We start from the raw sequence: 18497 nt of genomic DNA on the forward strand, positions 1-18497 counted from the left end.
GTATCTCTACATTCTGCCCAGTTCTATCATCTGCCCTAGACCATTATTCCAGGGACCGGGTATCATTGGTTGTCTTCTTGTTCCGATCCAATCCATTTCACAGAGAAACCAGAGCCATCTTTCTAAAATGCAAGTATGATCAAATCTTTGTCATAAAACTTCAGTGGTTCATCAGTGCCCTTAAAATAACTTCAAACCACCGTGGCTTAGAAGGCCCTGCAGAGTCTAGATGAGGGTAACTCTTTCAGGTTCATCTCTCGTGTTCTAGCCACAAATAAATTATTTCAGTTTCTCGAACAGTTCTTTGCCTGGAACTCTTCCTGTCCTGTAACCTTTCCTGCTCCTGACCACCTTTAATGTCAGCTTCTCTGTACAGTCCTAGGAGCTCCTGGACAACCCACTGCATCCAGTTCCTCTGCCTTCAGAACACTTGTTCTCATATTGTCTATTTTCTTGTTATCTCCCCCAAAAGCCTGTAAGTGCAACATCAGGGACCATATGGGTCTTGCCGACCATCGCGTGTCTAGTGCCTCACAGAGGGCTAGACACATAGAACACAAAGGAATTCCAACGCCAAGTTGGGATTCACGTTTTTACTTTGGTCTTGTTTGGGGGATGCTGATGGGCTCATGACAGCACAAGGAGACTGGTCGGCATGTAGGTCTGAGCTAATAAGGAACAAAGTGTTTACGTGGACTGAAAGCTTTCCCTACCCCGAAGTTCAGAAAGCTTGGCATTGCAGAGTGCTGTCCGATATGATCATTGTTTAGGAATACTTGTGTCCTCATTAGCTCAGGCTGCTAGACCAAAGTAGACTAGGGGGATTTAAACAATAGACACTTATTTCTTACAGTTCTGGGAGCTGGAAAGTCCAAGATCAAGGGGTTGGCAGATTCTGTTCCTGGTAAGAAGCCACTTCCTGGCGCATAGACTGCTGCCTTCTCACTGTGTGTTCACCATGGCTCTTTCTGAGTCCTAGACAGTGAGAAAGAGAAAGCGAGCTCAGGTCTCTTCTTTAAGGGCACTAATCCCATCTTGAGGACCCCACCCTCATGACCTATCTAAACCTACTTACCCCCCGCAAAGCCCCACCTCCAAAGACCATCACATCGGGGATTAGGGCTTCAACATACGAATTTTGGGGGTGACACAATTCAGTTCTAGCAATTTACAACAGCCCTCCATTCTCAAGTCTGAAATTTCACTTTCTTTTCACTGAACCTAATTAGATACATAACATTTTTACAGATTTCTTTGGATTCATACTTCCTTGGGAGCACTGCAATGATGGGCAGTTGCTAAAAAACGAAAGTCTAGTTAATTTCTAAGCTAACGAATTCAATTGTTAAACATGTCTTCAATAAGAAAAGAAATTTAGGGCAATTAGAAAGCGAGGAAGTCTGTGCCAAAAGCAGCAATTGATTAAAAAATAAAAAATCAGCAGATAAAATAATGTCCTGGAAATGTTGTAACAGGTAAAGGTATTATATTTTGGAGCTGCTGATCCCAAAATGTTTCGAATGAGATTCACCACCGCATATGTACTTCAGTATCAAGTCAATTTAATGCAGTCACATTTGGCAAACAGCAGCGCCTTTATTTACAGATCGACTCTCATGATAATTTTAAACAGAATCAGATACTCAGGGGCGCCTGGGTGGCTCAGTCAGTTGAGCGTCTGACTCTTGATCTCAGCTCAGGTCATCTCATCGTTGGTGCCATTGAGCCCCCAAACTGGGCTCTGCACTGACAGCACGAAGCCTGCTTGGGCTTCTCTCTCTCCCTCTCTCTCTGTCTGCCCCTCCCTGGCTCATGCACTTTCTCTCTCTCTCCCTCCCTCTCTCTCTCTCTGTAAAAAAATGAAAATTTTTTAAAAAAAAAATGACATTCAATGATATTTTGGAAAATATATTCAAGTGGGCTTACAGAGAATAAATGCAGATTCTTGCCATTTTCCATGCAACGCCACTCTGGAAGAAGGACCAGTGAGATGGGAGAACAGGTGCAGGGACTAGATACCCAATGGGATCCTCTGGTTTGCTGTGGCCTTCATGTGTATGGCTGATTTCTAATGAGAAAATAGGTAGGGAGGACTTTTGGAAAGAAACCTGCACGTGACCTCTATCAAAATAAAGCACCTGCCAGCTTCTTCCCCGCTAACAAATTTCCTCATTTTGAGCATGGCCACACCTGCCTTACTGATGCCTAAACTCAACCTAGAATTCTGGGCTTCCTAGCACCTTTCACACCTGAGTTTCTCCAGGGACTACACCACTTGGTAAGATGAAGGGTAGTCTAGGCAAGTTGAAGGTACGGATGGGGCAGGGCGAGGACCGTGCATGGAAGGCACAAAATAATCAATGTCTGGTTCGACCTTCTCTCTTCTTTCCTCCCTCATCCTCAAGCCCCTATCACCAACTCTGTTTCATTGATATGGATTATAGGCTGAGTTGGGTCTCTCCAAGTTTCATCTATTGAAGCCCTAATCCCTAATCCCTCGAGTTTTGACTATATTGGAAGATAATCATCTTTCAAGAAGTGATTAAGTTAAAATGAGGTCTTTAGGGTGGACCTTAATCCAATGTAAGAAGAAGAAATTTGGACACAGCAAGGATGCATACACACATAGGAAAGACTGTGTGAGGACACAGAGAGAAGACGGCCATCTCAAGCCAAGAGAGACCTCAGAAGAAACCAACCCTGCTGACACCTGGATCTTGGATTTACAGCTTCCAAACCTACGAGAAAATGAATTTCTGTTGCTTGAGCCACCCAACTGTGTTTTGTTATGGAAGTCCTAGCAAACTAACACAGTATGTTTGATCCAATCTTAGCATGAAACTTAATGTTTTCTTCTATTTGTTTTTTAATATTAAACAGCTTTCAAGCAGTTTGTTTCCAACCAGTTCTCACGGACGCACTCCATCACAGAGATGACAACACGTGCGAAGTCCCTGAGGCAGAAGAGGCGGCAGGTTTAGGAAACTGCATGTAGCTCAGTCAGAGGCAGCCCTGTGATAAGGTGAACCAGGGCAACTCCACAACCCTGAAGTGTGCAAGAGTCTCTAAAGACCCCAGAGAATCAGCAGCATTCAGTTATCGGCTATCAGGTTCCCACTGCATTCACATAACTGCAGTTTGTGTCAATTACATACGTACATATGTTGGCAGTTATTGTTTTAAAAGAGATTATGATCTGAGGCATTTCACCAGCACAGTTCACTGAATTGAATATCCTTATATCTTTACTTAGAACGAATGCACATCAAAACTGCATGTGACTTCAGTAGAAGAGCAGATACCAAAACAGAGGCGCCTGGTGGCTCAGTTGGTAAAGCATCCAACTTCAGCTCAGGTCATGATCTCGCGGTTTGTGAGTTCGAGCCCCGTGTCAGGCTCTGTGCCGACAGCTCAGGGCCTGGAGCCTGCTTCGGATTCTGTGTTTCCCCCTCCCATGTTCATGCTCTGTCTCTCTCTGTCTCTCAATAATATAAAAGTTAAAAAAAAAATTTTTAAGAGCAGTTACCAAAACATGCACTCTTATGAATGCACATCTCTGATTTATAATCAGACTGACTGACTCAAAAACAAATTTCAATAATCAGAAGCCTGGGATGGCCTAATCGCGAATGAGACACAAAGAGAGAGTGGAATATCTAAATTAAAAAAGAGTCAATAGGTCTTTTGAATACAGGCAATCAGTAAAATAAAAGCTAAAGCTTGCTGAGGGTCTCATCTTCATCAGATGATTGAACCAAATGGGAAGGGGGGTCAAATATAGTGATTAATCCTTTACATTCATAGACAAATATATTAGACTTAAATATCTTCATGGAGAGCTTGGGTGGCTCAGTCAGTTAAGTGTCTGACTCTTGATTTCAGCTCAGGTCATGATCTCGTGGTTTGTGAAATTGAGTCCCACATCAGACTCTGAACTGACAGCAAAGAGGTTCTACCTCTCTCTCTGAGCCTCCCAAGCTCACACATGTATGTGCACTCTCTCTCTCTCAAAATAAACAAACATGTTTTAAAAAAATAAATAAAATAAATGTCTTCTTAAAATTTAATGGGTAGCCACCTAGGAGAAAAAAATGGACAACAAAGTTCAAAGTGAAACAGAATCAGCGAAACATATAACAAACGAAGAACACAAAACAAAAGGCAAGAGTAGGACCAACTACACGATATATCCACAAAATAATTATTAAATTTAACTTGATCACTAAACAAAATGAGAACGACAACAACAACACCACCACCGACAAAACAAGTGAAACAGAATTTGCAGGACACAGAACAGCTAAAAGCATTGACAGATCAATATGGCACCAATGATAAGAAAGCATAAGTGAAAGACTTCTATTAGTATCAGGTAAAATAAACATATGGGACAAGGAGAGATATTTTACATCGATAAAAAATGTTCAATTTAACAATAACTTATGTACATGACAACAAAATTTCAAAATAGTTAGAAACACTACAAGAAAATGTAAAATTCACAGATCAACCTCCCTCACAAATCAACTAATTTACATAAATTAAAATAAGGAAGGACATGAGGTATTTGAATAACCTTGCAACACAACAAAATTTGACCTTGCATATTGAAGTATACCAGAATACACCATCCCCAAATACACCTCTTTGGCATATGGATTATTTTGAGCCCAAGACCACTGAGAATCAGCAAAAGGAAAGTTCCCTACCGTGTTTCACCCATCTATAGGTCTGTCTTCATGCCAGTGCCATACTCTTCGTGACTCTAGCTTTGTAGTTAAGCTTTGAAAGCAGAAAATGTGAGTCTTCTAACTTTGCTCTTTTTCAAGATTGTTTTGGCTATTTGGAGTCTCTTGAGAGTCCATATAAATTTTAGAGCGGATTTATCTATTTCTGCAAAAAATACCATTGAAATTTTGATTGGGATTTCATCAAATCTGTAAATCTCTTTGGATTGTATTGACATCTTAATAATATTAAATCTTCCAATCCTTGAATGCGGGACGTCTTTCCATTTATTCATCTTTAATTCCTTTCAACAACGTTTTGTAGTTTTCAGTGTACAAGCATCCCTTGGTTAAGTGTATTCCTAAGCATTTCGTTCTCTTTAATACTCTTGTAAGTAGAACTGCTCTCTTAATATTTTTTTTTATATTGTTCTTGGTGCCTAGAAAAAGGACTCGTTTTTGTGTGTTGATTCTGTTTCCTACAACTTCACTGAATTCATTTATTAGTTCTTTCTTTTTTGTGGTCTCGTTAGGACTTTCTACATATATAAGATCGTGTCATCTGCTAATAGAGATAAGTTTACCTCTCTCTTTCCAATCTGGCTGTCTATCTTTTTATTGCTCTGGCTAGGACTTCCAGTACTATGTTGAAATGGGGTCCATCAAATTTTATATTCTACTCCATAATATAGCTGCTGTGGTCTGAATGGTTGTGTCCCCCCAAAGTTCATGTTAAAATCCTACCCTTCAAGATGGGGCCTTTGGGGGATGAGCAGGTCACAAAGATGGATTAGTACCATTCTAAAAGAGCCCTGAGAAAGACATCTTGCCCCCTTCACCATATGAGGCCACAACAAAAAATGGCTTCCCCGGGAACAAAGAAGAGAGTTCTCACCAGACTCCAAATCTGCTAGTAGTGGGATCTTGGGCTTCCTATTCTAAATTGTGAGAACTAAATGTTTATTGTTTATAAGCCACTCACTTTATGGTACTTGTGTTATAGCAGCCCAAGAGGACTAAGACTATACCCGTGTTTGTTTTACATGAAAATAACACGTTCTCTGCCAAATCTTCCAATAAAATCGACACACTAGAATGAAGTACTATGTTTATGCTGTGCCTTAATATATCCCTCCGGCGATATGCTGGAGGTAGCAACTTCTGTCGACTAAAGAATTTTGATTAATAAATCTCTAGCATGCTATAGACATTGTATACGAAACATGTATGCAAAACACCGGTATCCTGAAATTGACCCTGGGGTGGGGTGGGGTGGGGGGAGCATTACTGCCACAGAAACCAACATCACACTGCAGTGAGGGCACTTTTTCCCAGACAGCCCATTGGAAGACATTTATAAGCACAGGCCTGCCCGAGCACCCCTCATCTGCCCCGACAGCTGCCAGAAACCCCAGTAGCAGATGAACAATCATGTGTCAAATTTCTCGCTGCTTCTCTCCACTCCAACAAAAAAATCTCTGCATTTATTCACCCACCCATTCTTGGGATTCTACCCTAACTTTAATCTTCGCCTCTTTCTTGCTCTTTCTCCCCTGTATATATAAATATATATATATATATACATATATATATTTAAATAAATAAATATATATATTTAAAAATATTTTTAAAATTCTTAAATATTTTAAAACTATTTTTTAAAAATATATATTTAACTATATATAGTTAAATCTCCCTCATTTAAAAAAAAGAGAGAAAATCCTTCAATATTTCAACCCCCTCAAGAAAAAAAAATGAGAAAATAGATGAAACATATGCCTGCAGAGCCTAAAAACAAAACAAACAAAACCAATGGATATTCTGAGGCTGCAATAATGTTTTAATATATATTACTGAGGCACCAAAAAAATCCTTTCTAAGCACTGATGAGGGAATATAAGATTTCAAAATAAACAAAGAGAATTTTTTGTTACTTTTAAATGGCCAGGGGCAAATCAGTAGAGAAAGAATGTTTTGTGAGTAATTTATAAGGCTTCAAATGTTTTGTAGATGCTTACAGTGTTTAAATTACAAGATTTTTCTTCCCCCAGTTCTAAATATTTTACATGGTTTCCATTAACATACAAAAAACATAAAATGAATAGAAATAGTCCTCTTTCTTTTCCAGTGATCTACTCATTCTCAATCAGAGGTAACTAATGGTAACAATCTCTCATGAATTCTACTAAATGTTGTCTGTGCTTATATTAGCATATTTACAAATATCCCATACTATATATTCTGTTCTGAAACTTGCATTTTAACACAATAATGTATTTTACTGACACCTTCCCAATGTCAATACATAGTTGAGATCTAGTATTCTTTTTAACAGCTGAATAGTATATTACACTATGTGAATACATCATCATTTATTTGATCCATTGTTATTATGGATAAATGGATTGTTTCTGAATGTTTGCTTCCATAAACAATATTGCAATACTTGTTCTTAAATATTTGTGCTTATGTGAGCATTTCCTAGACATTTAATGGTGAAATCTTAAATGTGGGTAGACAGTCCAGAGCAGAATTCTTCTGAAAATGTACCAGTTTGTAATCTTACAATAAGGGTAATAGAGTACTTTTAGCCATTCTCACCAATTCTGGGTGTTATTGCTTCATCCTTGTCAATATGGAAAACATAGTAAGTTTTTTTTTTTAATCAAGCTAAATGATGACCTCTGAAATGGTACTTTAAAAAAATTTTTTAATGTTTATTTATTTTTGAGAGTGAGAGAGACAGAGCATGAGCAGGGGAGGGGCAGAGAGAGAGGGAGACACAGAATTCGAAGCAGCTCCAGGCTCTGAGCTGTCAGCACAGAGCCCGACAAGGGGCTCAAACTCATGGACCGTGAGATCATGACCTGAGCCGAAGTCGGACGCTTAACCAACTGAGTCACCCAGGTGCCCCTGGAATAGTACTTTAAATACTCACTGTGTGTCACAAACAAGACAAAGATGTCTCCTTCCACCACTTCTTTCGACATCACATTGGAAGTCCTAACTAATGCAATAAGACAAGAAAAGGAAATAAAATGTATTCTGACTGGGAAGTGTCTTAGTTTGGGCTGCTATAACAGACTGGGTATTCTGGCTTACAAACAATAAAAATTTATTTCTTGTAGTTCTGAAGACCAGAAGTCTAAGATCAGGGTCCCCAAGAATCAGGTTCTGGTGAGGACCGTCTTCCCAGTTGCAGACTGCTATCTCTGTATTCTCATATGGCTGCCAAAGAGCTAGAGTGCTCTTTGGGGTCCCTTAAGGACCCTGATCCCATTCAAGAGGACTCTACCTGCATGAGTTAATTACCTCCCCAAAGTTTCACATCCTAATACCACTATCTGGTGGGGGTGGGGGGTTGTTATGATTTCAACATATGAATCTGGAGGGACACAAACATTCAGTCCATGACAGGAAGGGAGAATGTAAAACTCTTTGGTCATAGGTGACATAATCGTCAATGTAGAAAATCTGAAAGAATTGATCAAAAAAACCTCCTAGAACTGATGAGTAATTATATCAAGGAGGCAGGATACAAGGTTCATAAAGAAAATCGTTTTCCTACATAACTGGCAATGAACAAGGGAAATTTGAGGTGGAAAACACAATATCATTTATAATTAGACACTCAAAAAAATACTGTTTGTCGCACCATGCCCTGAGATGAACTTTGCCACTAATGTTTTATTCTTTATAAGTTGCTTTAGTTACTGTTACTGGGAAGTTTCAAGTTAAATTGAGGTCAAAGTACTTTTTTTTTTCCTTTACAATCAAAAATCATTAAGAGACTGACCTTAGTATCTGTCAACCAAAATCCATTCAACACCTCTCTCACCTGAAAGTAATTTTTTTTTTTTTGCAAAGGACTGGCAAAAATAACGAGCCATTATATGTGTATAAGAGAAAGCAAGAAACATGTGCCCTTAGACACAGAAAAAGAAAAGTATCTCTGACTCCCTCTGCAGTTGGGATACGCCTTTAAAATAATTTCCTAGGAAACTGGCTTATGTTCTTCAGGCTATGCCTACATTTGGAGCCAACTCAGAACAATCTTCCCGGCCACAAGCCACCACAACGACTGCATAAGGACACTACTCAGCCCCTCAAAGCTCCTCCTCTTTTTCCCCCAGACACTTCCTAGAAAATGCCAATAATTTAATAACAGCCCCAGACTGAGCTCTCACTCCACAATCCAAAACCTAGTCTAGTTCTTTCCATTTTAACCTGAAAGAAAGAAGAAAAGAAGAAAGAAAGAAACAAAGAAACAAAGAAACAAAGAAACAAAGAAAGAGAAAAGAAAGAAACAAAGAAAGAAAGAGAAAAAGAAGAAAGAAACAAAGAAAGAAAGAAAGAAGAAGAAAGAAAGAAAGAAAGAAAGAAAGGCACTCCACGTGTCTTTGGTGCCTCTGCTGTGGATATACTAGACAGTTAATACCTTTAATACAAGTTACTAGTTTACAGAATTTTTCTCCTCCCGGGAACTTTCAGTCCCCAAGACTTGTTCTTAGCCTAAACTACATATTCGTTGAATCAACAAATGAAAGAATAGATGGAAAGATGAATGAATAGCCGTCTGGACATCTGCCAGGTCCCCCAAACATAATCTGAGAGGAACTCTAAACGTAAGAATGGTTACAGTTTTTAAGAGAGAGTTTGAAGTGCCCTCCTAGCTGGGCTGCAGAGGACATTTGCACATTGTTAGGTCATCGCAGGGGGGCGCCCTGCTGTAAACTCTGTACTTTCGAACAGTGAATTGCATGAATTAGTTCAGAGGTAAAAGAGCTCTAGGAAAGACATTCATACTAAGTGTAGAGAAATGACCTTAGAGCAAAACATGAAATCATCTCACAGTGACCTTTTCCCACCATAACTGGGTTGGTTCTACCCCTTTCTCCAGCGCTCTCCTGCCAACAGGGAGGGCTGTGCCACTGCCACTTCACTCGCCAAGAACGGTCCTAGGGGACACAGGGGACCCAAGCAGGAGCAATCGGACTGCGTTCCAACGTTATTCAAACCGGAACTGTCTCCTTCGGTCCTGGCTGTTAAGCGGGGAGTCAAGAGAGGTCCCGGCAGCTGTTGCCCTAAGAAGGAACTGGAAGTTCCTGAAGAAGCAGAAACGTGAGCTGGAGAGAACTCGGCCAGTGTCGTCTCCACCTGCAGCAAACTGCAAAACTACCACGGCTCTTCCCTGTGAGATGAGCCCCGGGCCCGCTATGATGCAAAATAAAATCACGGGGCCTCTCGTTCAAAGGCAGGGGAAGGGTGTCGTGGAAGGTACTAAACTGTAACGCATTTGCCTTTTCTTCCGCGGTCTTTTCAGGCTCCGTCGCGATGTGTTTTATTTGGCGACTATCGCACTCCCTGGGGCGCGGGGATCCGGGCGAGGCAGCCCCGAGCGTCCGGGCTCTCGAGCCGGAGCTCGGGTGCGGGGTCCCACCCCCAGGTGGCCCTAAACCAGCTCCGATCTCCCAGGCCCAGCGCTGGCTTCCGCGCCAGGATGCTCCGCGTGGCCGAAAGGCGGCGGGCGACAGGTTCACCTCCGCCTAGAGCGCACAGCGCCGCCAGCCGGGAGAGGACGGACAGCGACCGCCCCGCGCCACGGCCACGTGCGCCCAACCCCGCGGCTCCCGCTCCCGCTTCCGCACCCGGGGACCCGCCTGTGGCCGAGGCCCCGGAGGTGACTAAGCTCGGAGGGAGATAGGAGATCAAGTACTGTATACCCAGTGAAATTTGGATGTCAGATCGTTGTGCGGTCTATCTCGTGCACAATCAGAGAGAGAGGGACACTTTAAAATGATCCATTGGTATCTGAAATTCAGACGTAACTGGGCATCCTGTTTCGGTTTGGTTTTGCTTCATTTTTGCTAAATGTGGACATCCCAGACCTGGGCACCAGGGACCGGGGAAGTGGGCGGTGGAGAGCGCATCCTGGGGAGGGGGGAGGGGGAGGGGGAGGGGGAGGGGGGGCGTTATGAGCCAAAGCTTCAAGCCTCTGGGCCAGTCTCCATTGTCCTATCAGATTTCACTTACGAAGACAAATTCAAAGGTAAAATTATTAAGAGTATCAATGGCAACCACAGAGCGTTAAACCCAAGGGCAGCGCCCTCCTGAGCGTGGGACCCTGCACCGTGCCTGGGTCACAAAGTGCGTGAAGCTCCCGGAACGAACCCGTCTGAACTCTTTCCACCTAAGCTAGTCTGAGTTGAGTTCTGCCACTTGCTCACAAGAGGATTCTGATGAATATACCAAGAATCATATTGGAAACCCAAAGGCCGAAATTATGCATTTACAGCGGCAGTGGCACTGGTAAGATATATAGTTTCGGAATAAATTTTGATTCTCTGCTCTAGGGAAAATATTTCTTCCTAAGTCTTCCTGGAGCTGTACTGTACTCAAGAAATATTGAAGAATTCTTCCTGGTCCTTATTTCTTTTCCAATCTCCATGCAGAGTATCACCCTCCTGTCTCAACAATAATAAATGTCATCATTAATTAGACCAAGTTTATTAAATTATATTCATATTACCTCCTGGAGAATTTTTTCATGTGATTTAAAAGGCTTTCTTCCTCGTCTCATCAGCAACAAATTATCTCTGAAGGTGATTTTCCTATTTTCATTTCTCCAGCAAATCCTGAGGGTACACCCTCCTTGTGGCTTACATCACTCTTGCACAAACTATAGATTCTGCTAAAACTTCATCTGTAAGGAATTTTGAACCGGAAAGCCTGCCTCTCTTGTGGTTCCCCCCCTTCAGGGAAAACTGCGTGACTCAAAAAGGAAAATATTGAGCCGAAGTCGTTTGTCAACACAAACGTGTAATGTTAAGGGGCACATTCTACGAGAAGCCAAGGGGATTTTAACCGGCGCACAATCCAAGGGAATGGCGTTATTGACTATTTAATAATTGTCCTTTCATTGCTTATCTCCATTCTTAAGATGGATTTCCAGACGGTTGAAATCAATATGTCTCCTTCAGATTTATAAGAGAATTCAGTACTGCTGACCCTGGGCCTTACTGGTCACATAGCAATAACGATGGAAGAGCGAGACTGGCAAGTCGAGAGGAGGGAAGAGCCTTCCAGTCTTTTGATTTAATTCTCTGGGGCCTCCCGATGGATATCAGAGTAATAAGAAAATAATGCCACGGGTTCATAAAATTAATAAACCGTCTCCAACAAATTTGATGGCCCTGTTTTTAAGATTAACAGAATTTGTGAATAACAGGGAAACAACAGATGTTCTCGTTTGGAAGTTCATGAGCGTATCAAATATAACCGATTTTTAAGACTTTCCTTGCAAAATGATGAGGAAGCCATCAATCATAGAAGGATACTAAAATGGCCATGACTGTGACGCCAAACAACTAGACGACTCATTAATTTGGAGGGAGAAAAATATTGTGTTTTCTGATAGGCTCTTTCTGGAACAGTCCTCGGGTCTTTATCCGAGAATGTTCACGTCACCCACATCATCGCCTTTTGCCAATGTTCACTGGTGTGTATTAACCTCCTGGTCCCCTTCGCGCCTGGCTGCGCAGTTTCATCAACCAACGTTTTCCTTTGTTTTTCAGCTGCATTCCGCTTAGGAATGGTTGACAAGGAGCTGCGCAAATCCCGCGTTCCTTTAAAAGGAGAGAAAAATCCATGTTTTCCTCAACTCTGGCTGCTGTAACAAAATACCATAGGCTGTGTGTTGTAAACAACAGACGTTTATTTGTCAGTTTCAGAGGCTGGAAACTCCAAAATGGAGGCGCCAACTTGTTGGTTTCCTAGTGAGAGCCCGCTTCTGGTTTGCAACGGTGGCTTTCTGGTAGCTTCACAGGAGAGAGAGAGAAAGCTAGCCGTCGTCCTCTTCCCATAAGGATACCAATTCCATCGCGAAGCTCCACCCTCATGACCTCATCTAATGCTAATTACTCTCCAAAGACCCTCCACCTCCTAAACCATCGCATTGGGAGTTAAGGTTTTCACATATGAATTTTGAGAGGCCCGGGACATTCAGTCCACCAGGACCAGTAACAATTTGCTGGAACAGGACAGCAAATAAAATGTTCAGGCATACCTCACAATGTAGGGGAAATAAATAATCTTTAAGGAAAACATTTAAAAATTGATCAATCTATATTTAGGTCATTAAGATAAATACATTACATTAGAAAATACCAAGAATTGGGGTGCCTGGGTGGCTCAGTCGGTTAAGCGTCAGGCTTCTGCTCAGGTCATGAGCTCACGGTTCGTGAGTTCGAACCCCGCGTCAGGCTCTGTGCTGACAGCTCAGAGCCCCGGAGCCTGCTTCAGATTCTGTGTGTTCCGCCCCCCACCCCGTCCCTCCCCCACTCACATTCTGTCTCTGTCTCAGAAATAAATCAACATTAAAAATAAAGAAAAGAAAAGAAAAAGAAAACACTAAGAATTAGCCAGAATTGGGAAGGTTGTCTAATAGGAAACCAACAATATGCGTAAGAAACAAAGAGGGTCCAGGCACATTATAAATCCTTTCTTCCAAAAACATTTCTAGAATATTTCTTGTTTATTTTTATTTCTTTTGAGAGAGTGTGTGTATGCAAGCAGGGGAGGGGCAGAGAACGAAGGAGACAGAGAATCGCAAGCAGGCTCCACGCCCAACACTGCCAGGCTCAATCTCAACAACCTCGAGATCATGCCCCGAGTGAAATGCTCGACCCCCTGAGCCACCCAGGCGCCCCTGAAACATCTTTGATTGGATCTTCTACTTCCATTTTGAGTGTCAGTGATTTGACAAAATAATGCTATCTTGTTTAGTGATGGCTTACTTAGGAACCACTCCAGTTTGAAGAAAATAATACCAAAAGGAATCCATGGCAATGCAAGTCTAAACGTGAGCAAGAAACTGTTGAAATAATAGAGAGAGTTCTTAACGCTATATGAGCAGTGATATGGGGGGAGTAAGTGCAAGATACAGGGTTTCCCTGATGATACAGACTTTGAGGCATCCGGACAAAGCGCCAGTAAAAATAACTTCCCCAAAATTATTCAGTGAATTTCAGCCATCATTCTAATGCATGTCTACTCTGCCATTTGGATCTTGAACATCCTATGCATTATCCAAGCCATCAGCTTCAAAAGATGATTAAGCATAAAATCTTCCCATTTTGTTCTTCAATAAAAAAGGAAATGAGATCTAAAAGTTGTCATTGTGTTGTTTTCTATACCAAAATAACAGTCTTTTCCTTCATATGAGTGGTACTTGGGTCTCTTTCCAATTTTCTCTATTTTACAAGCATTTACAAGAAAGGCACAGAGTACTTATGTAGACAAGTCCTTAATCATCCCAGGTCACTATATACAAGCTTTTAAGATACATTATCCTCATTTCGTGTTTAATCTTCTTGCACTTAATAAGTAGGGAGCCCTGTTCTTGGCATGGGAACTTCACTAAGATTCTAAAAAATAAGCTATTTTTAAATTTGTTTCTTACCAAGATTAAAACCGTTTTAATCTAGTGTTTCATGCTCAGTCCCCGTAGTTTAATACCACAATATTTCTTCGCAAGGCCTGGATTGTCGTTCTAAGAACCCTTAATACGAGTGTATGACAAACTGAGAGAGAAGGGAAGGCAGGGGAGTGTGGGGGAAAAGGTAGCTCTATTTATGTCATTTAACTTCATCTTCATTAAAACCCTAAAGGGAAGATATTATTGTAAACATTTGCAAATGGTGAAACACAGACCCATAGAGGGTTAGCAACTTGGCCAAGACCTGACAGGTAAGAAGAAGCAGAACCCAAGTTCACATCCAGGGTTGTCTTATTATAAACCTATCTTCAGTCTACTCCACCTTGCTTCTTCCAAAGCACAAATCATTGGTCAAAAATTTGGAGAGTTGCTTGCATCAACTAATCCATGTGACACTGATTTGTGTGGGAGTGGGGGAGGAGGGACATAACCTTGATGAAGAGGGAAATCTCTCTTTTTAGTTGGGAGCCCAGTGGGGGAACCAAATGAGCATCCAAGAACTGCTTGATAAATAGGATGGCTCTTGATGGGGGCAATGGGAAAGGTGCTAGGGGACTTGGTCTACCCCAGAACTTGGTGCTCCTGTAACCTGATCGGAGCTCCCTCAATTAATGCTGCAAGCTTATCGCCCCAAACTTCTTTCTAAGCTGTCTGTACCAGGAGTGACCAACTCAGAGACCGCTGGGTCTAAGGGCAGCCTAGTGGGACATGCTTGTGTGTCACATAACAGTCCACGTAGTCACATTCTACTGGGGCCAGAGGACCTTCTCCTGTAATGTTCCATGCACTGTGCCTTTTGGTGGCGACATGGCATTGAACCCGACCCATGTGGTTTCTACCTGAGGTACTCACAGTGTAATAGCACAATAGAACACAGTAGAACACAGTAGAATAGCACAGTAGAACAATAAGCACCAAATGCTAAAACATGCATGACAAAGAAATTTAACTTGCAGTGACCCAGGGTAAGTAGATGAGATAGGTCAGTCTGGGCTGAATGTTTACAGTGTGACCCCCCCCCCGCCAAGGAACCCCACCTCTCAGTGTTTATGGAGTTGTGTAATCGCCCCTATTCACTTTACTCTGGGCTCAGCCATGACTACTCTGGCCAATGGGACGCCAGTGTGACACAGGCAGAGACAGTTGTGCACATTGGAGCTTGTGTTCTTGGGACTCTTTCCCAGATTCTTAGATCACAGGGGAAGAGACAAGAGCTCAACCATGACTAGTTGTAAATTTCCTACCAACCCTGGCAAGTGGGGGCCAAGCCAGATTTATGTGACTTAGAAAAACTAAAAAATAGTAATTTCCTTCATCCCAGCACGGTGAAACAAATTTGACACACTTAACACACACTTAACACAGACTTAACAATCAACTTCCACTTACAAAAAAAATGTCTCCTTCTGTAATCTATGTTATTTGCAACCAAAAGAGTTTAAATAAAACACTCCTTTGTGAAAATGTCAAAATGCCCCCAGTCTACCAAAAGTTTTATATGATTTCAAGAATAAAGTTTCTAATTACCACCAATTTTCCATCAGCAGTGGAAACATTCCTGTCAAAGATGCAGGAAGCCTGGCGCACCTGGGTAGCTCAGTCCATTGAGCGTCTGACTCTTGATTTCAGCTCAGGTCATGATTCCAGGGTCAGGTGATCAAGCCCTGCATCGGACTCCATACTCAGCTTAAGATCGTCTCTTTCTCTCCCTCTGCCCCTCTCCCCACTCATGTGCATGCTCTTTCTCTCTCTCTCTCTAAAATAAAAAAAAAAAAAGCAAATAAAAAGATATATAGGAAGCCTAATGGATGGAAGGGGTATAGACAAGAATATATACAAAGGTTTTTTTCTATTCTTACCAGCCTGTCTCATTCCCAGTGTTTTTCTGGTCCTTAAAGAAGAGCTAAACTTAACCGTATTCATATGTTTCCATTTTTCTAGGCTTTCGCCTATGAGCTTACTTGAAGGAAAAGTGACAGAGAATGTCATTATATACATATGTATTTATATCATATATATATGGTACAACAGCATAACAGGCTTTCAAATGAATTACGGATAGATATATTTCCTATAGCTACCATAACGAGTTACCTCAAGCTTGGTAGCTTCAAACAATACAGATTTAATCTCTTACAGTTCTGGAGGTCAGAAGCCTAAAATGAGTCTCACAGACTCAAGGTATGGGCAGCGCTGGTTCATTCGGGAGGCTCCCACACAGAATCTATGCCTTGTCTCTTCTGGCTTCTGGAGGCTGCCTGCCTTTCTTGGCTCCTGGCCTCATTGCCTCAGCCCAGCCTCTGGTCCCATCATCCTATCTCCTCCTACCCGCTCTGGGGTCCTGCCTTCCTCTTAAAAGGACCCTGGTGATTACATGGGGTCCATCTGTATAATCCCGAATGACCTCTCTGTCCCCAAATCCTAACCTTAATCACATCTGCAAAGTCCCCATTGCCATATTAGGTAACATATTCACAGATTCCAGGCATTCGAATGTGGCCATCCTTGAGTGGTGATTATCCTGTACACCAGCGTTTCCAAGAGTCTTTACCTACCCAATCTAGTAGACATAACTGAAAAAAGTAAGTCACTGTTATGTGTTACCCAGCTCCATGAGCATCGAAAATGAAGCCAGCCTGAGGATTTCGCATCATTGATAACCTGTCTGACGTGTATCTACGTAATGAAGATTTTATGCAAATACATTACCCTTTATCCCCAAACTCAGCTATTCAAACAATTTCTAAGACTTTTTTCTTAAATCAAAGTGAGGGTGCCTGGCTGGCTCAGGGGCACAGCGTGCAACTCTTGATCTCAGGGTTGTGAGTTCGAGCCTCATGTTGGGTGTAGAGATTACTTAAAAATAAATTCTTAAAAAGAAGAAAGAAAGAAAGAAAGAAAGAAAGAAAGAAAGAAAGAAAGAAAGAAAGAAAGATGTGGGAAGTAGAGAATGGAGATACCCATAGAACCTATAATTAGAAGGGACCTCAACATCTGAGTGACGCAGACACGAAAATCGGCACCTGATCAATAAGGACTCAAGATGATAAAGATATTTCAAAGCCCTTGAGTCCTTGAATAAGTCAGCTGTACCCGAGGAATCCTGGTAGCTGTCATCCTGGACACTTCTGCAGTTTCTAGAAACAGAATCGTCACGAGAGGTCAGGCCTAAATAGGATTTTGTCCTGTTCATTTACCATTGTGATTTTTGTCATCCATGACTTCTCCAAATGGGTGGAAACATTAAATAGTTTTCATTATTATGGGAAGCTATTTCATTTTCATCATGATGAATATTTGCTCAGTTCCCTTATCTTGTTGGAAAAGAAAAACTATGAGTGCTGAGAATTCAGGAAAACAAACATTTATTTCGGGTTTCTCCTCTACAAGTCTCCACGCCTAGGCAGGTGCAATGGGGAATATGAAAATGGATGAGAACCCTCCAGAGGCTCAGAGTCTTGCAGAAAAGACAAGCTCACACACAAGCAAATCTAAGGCAAGGTGTGCTGTGATCTGTAGTATAATATAGATGCTCACAAAAGCAACAGAAAGACAGGAAGGAAGGAAGGAAGGAAGGAAGGAAGGAAGGAAGGAAGGAATTCATTATGATGGGGGGTGGGGGCTGGATCTGAGATGAGCCATCAGAAGTGATGTGTTTGGGCCAGGCCTTAGGGGTAAGAAATATCTTTAAAAGACAAGTACAATGTTAGCAGCTGGAAAAGATACAGCTTTGGGGAGGTTCGCTAAGGTTTTAAACTGCAAAAAGCAGTTCACTGTTAATGGCATTGACATCCTTAACTTCTCATCCAATATGGTTCTTATTTAAAGACCAAGATAATAGCTTCCCTTAAAAAAATTCTGCTTGCCTAATTGCTAATAATATACTCGGTAATAGGCTTTGGCTGATTTAAAATAGTGGTTTTCTTTTTTTTTCCTTAGTACCTTTGTTTAAATAAAATTCTATTCAGATGTCAAAACCCTCCATATGAAACAGCAGCGCCCCCTTTTCCTGCTCCTTCCTCACCCCCTCCCCACCGTAGCTTCCAAAGCAGCTCCTCCCAATAGTTCGGAAACCATGATTATAAATAAAAACGTACCGCACGGCTAGGTGCTCAGTCACAAACATTAACATCGCCTTAGATGTAGATAGAAACATCCCCCAGAGCTCACACCCTAATGTGTTTCTAAAAACAGCATGTGTCACAGAAGGTGGCACGCGGATGGTGTCACTTGTCTCAGCAAAAAGGAGCTCTTCCTTCAATGTGCATCTTGCA

Source organism: Prionailurus bengalensis, chromosome F2 (genome assembly GCF_016509475.1).
Source record: "Prionailurus bengalensis isolate Pbe53 chromosome F2, Fcat_Pben_1.1_paternal_pri, whole genome shotgun sequence".
Classification (NCBI taxonomy): Eukaryota; Metazoa; Chordata; class Mammalia; order Carnivora; family Felidae; genus Prionailurus; species Prionailurus bengalensis.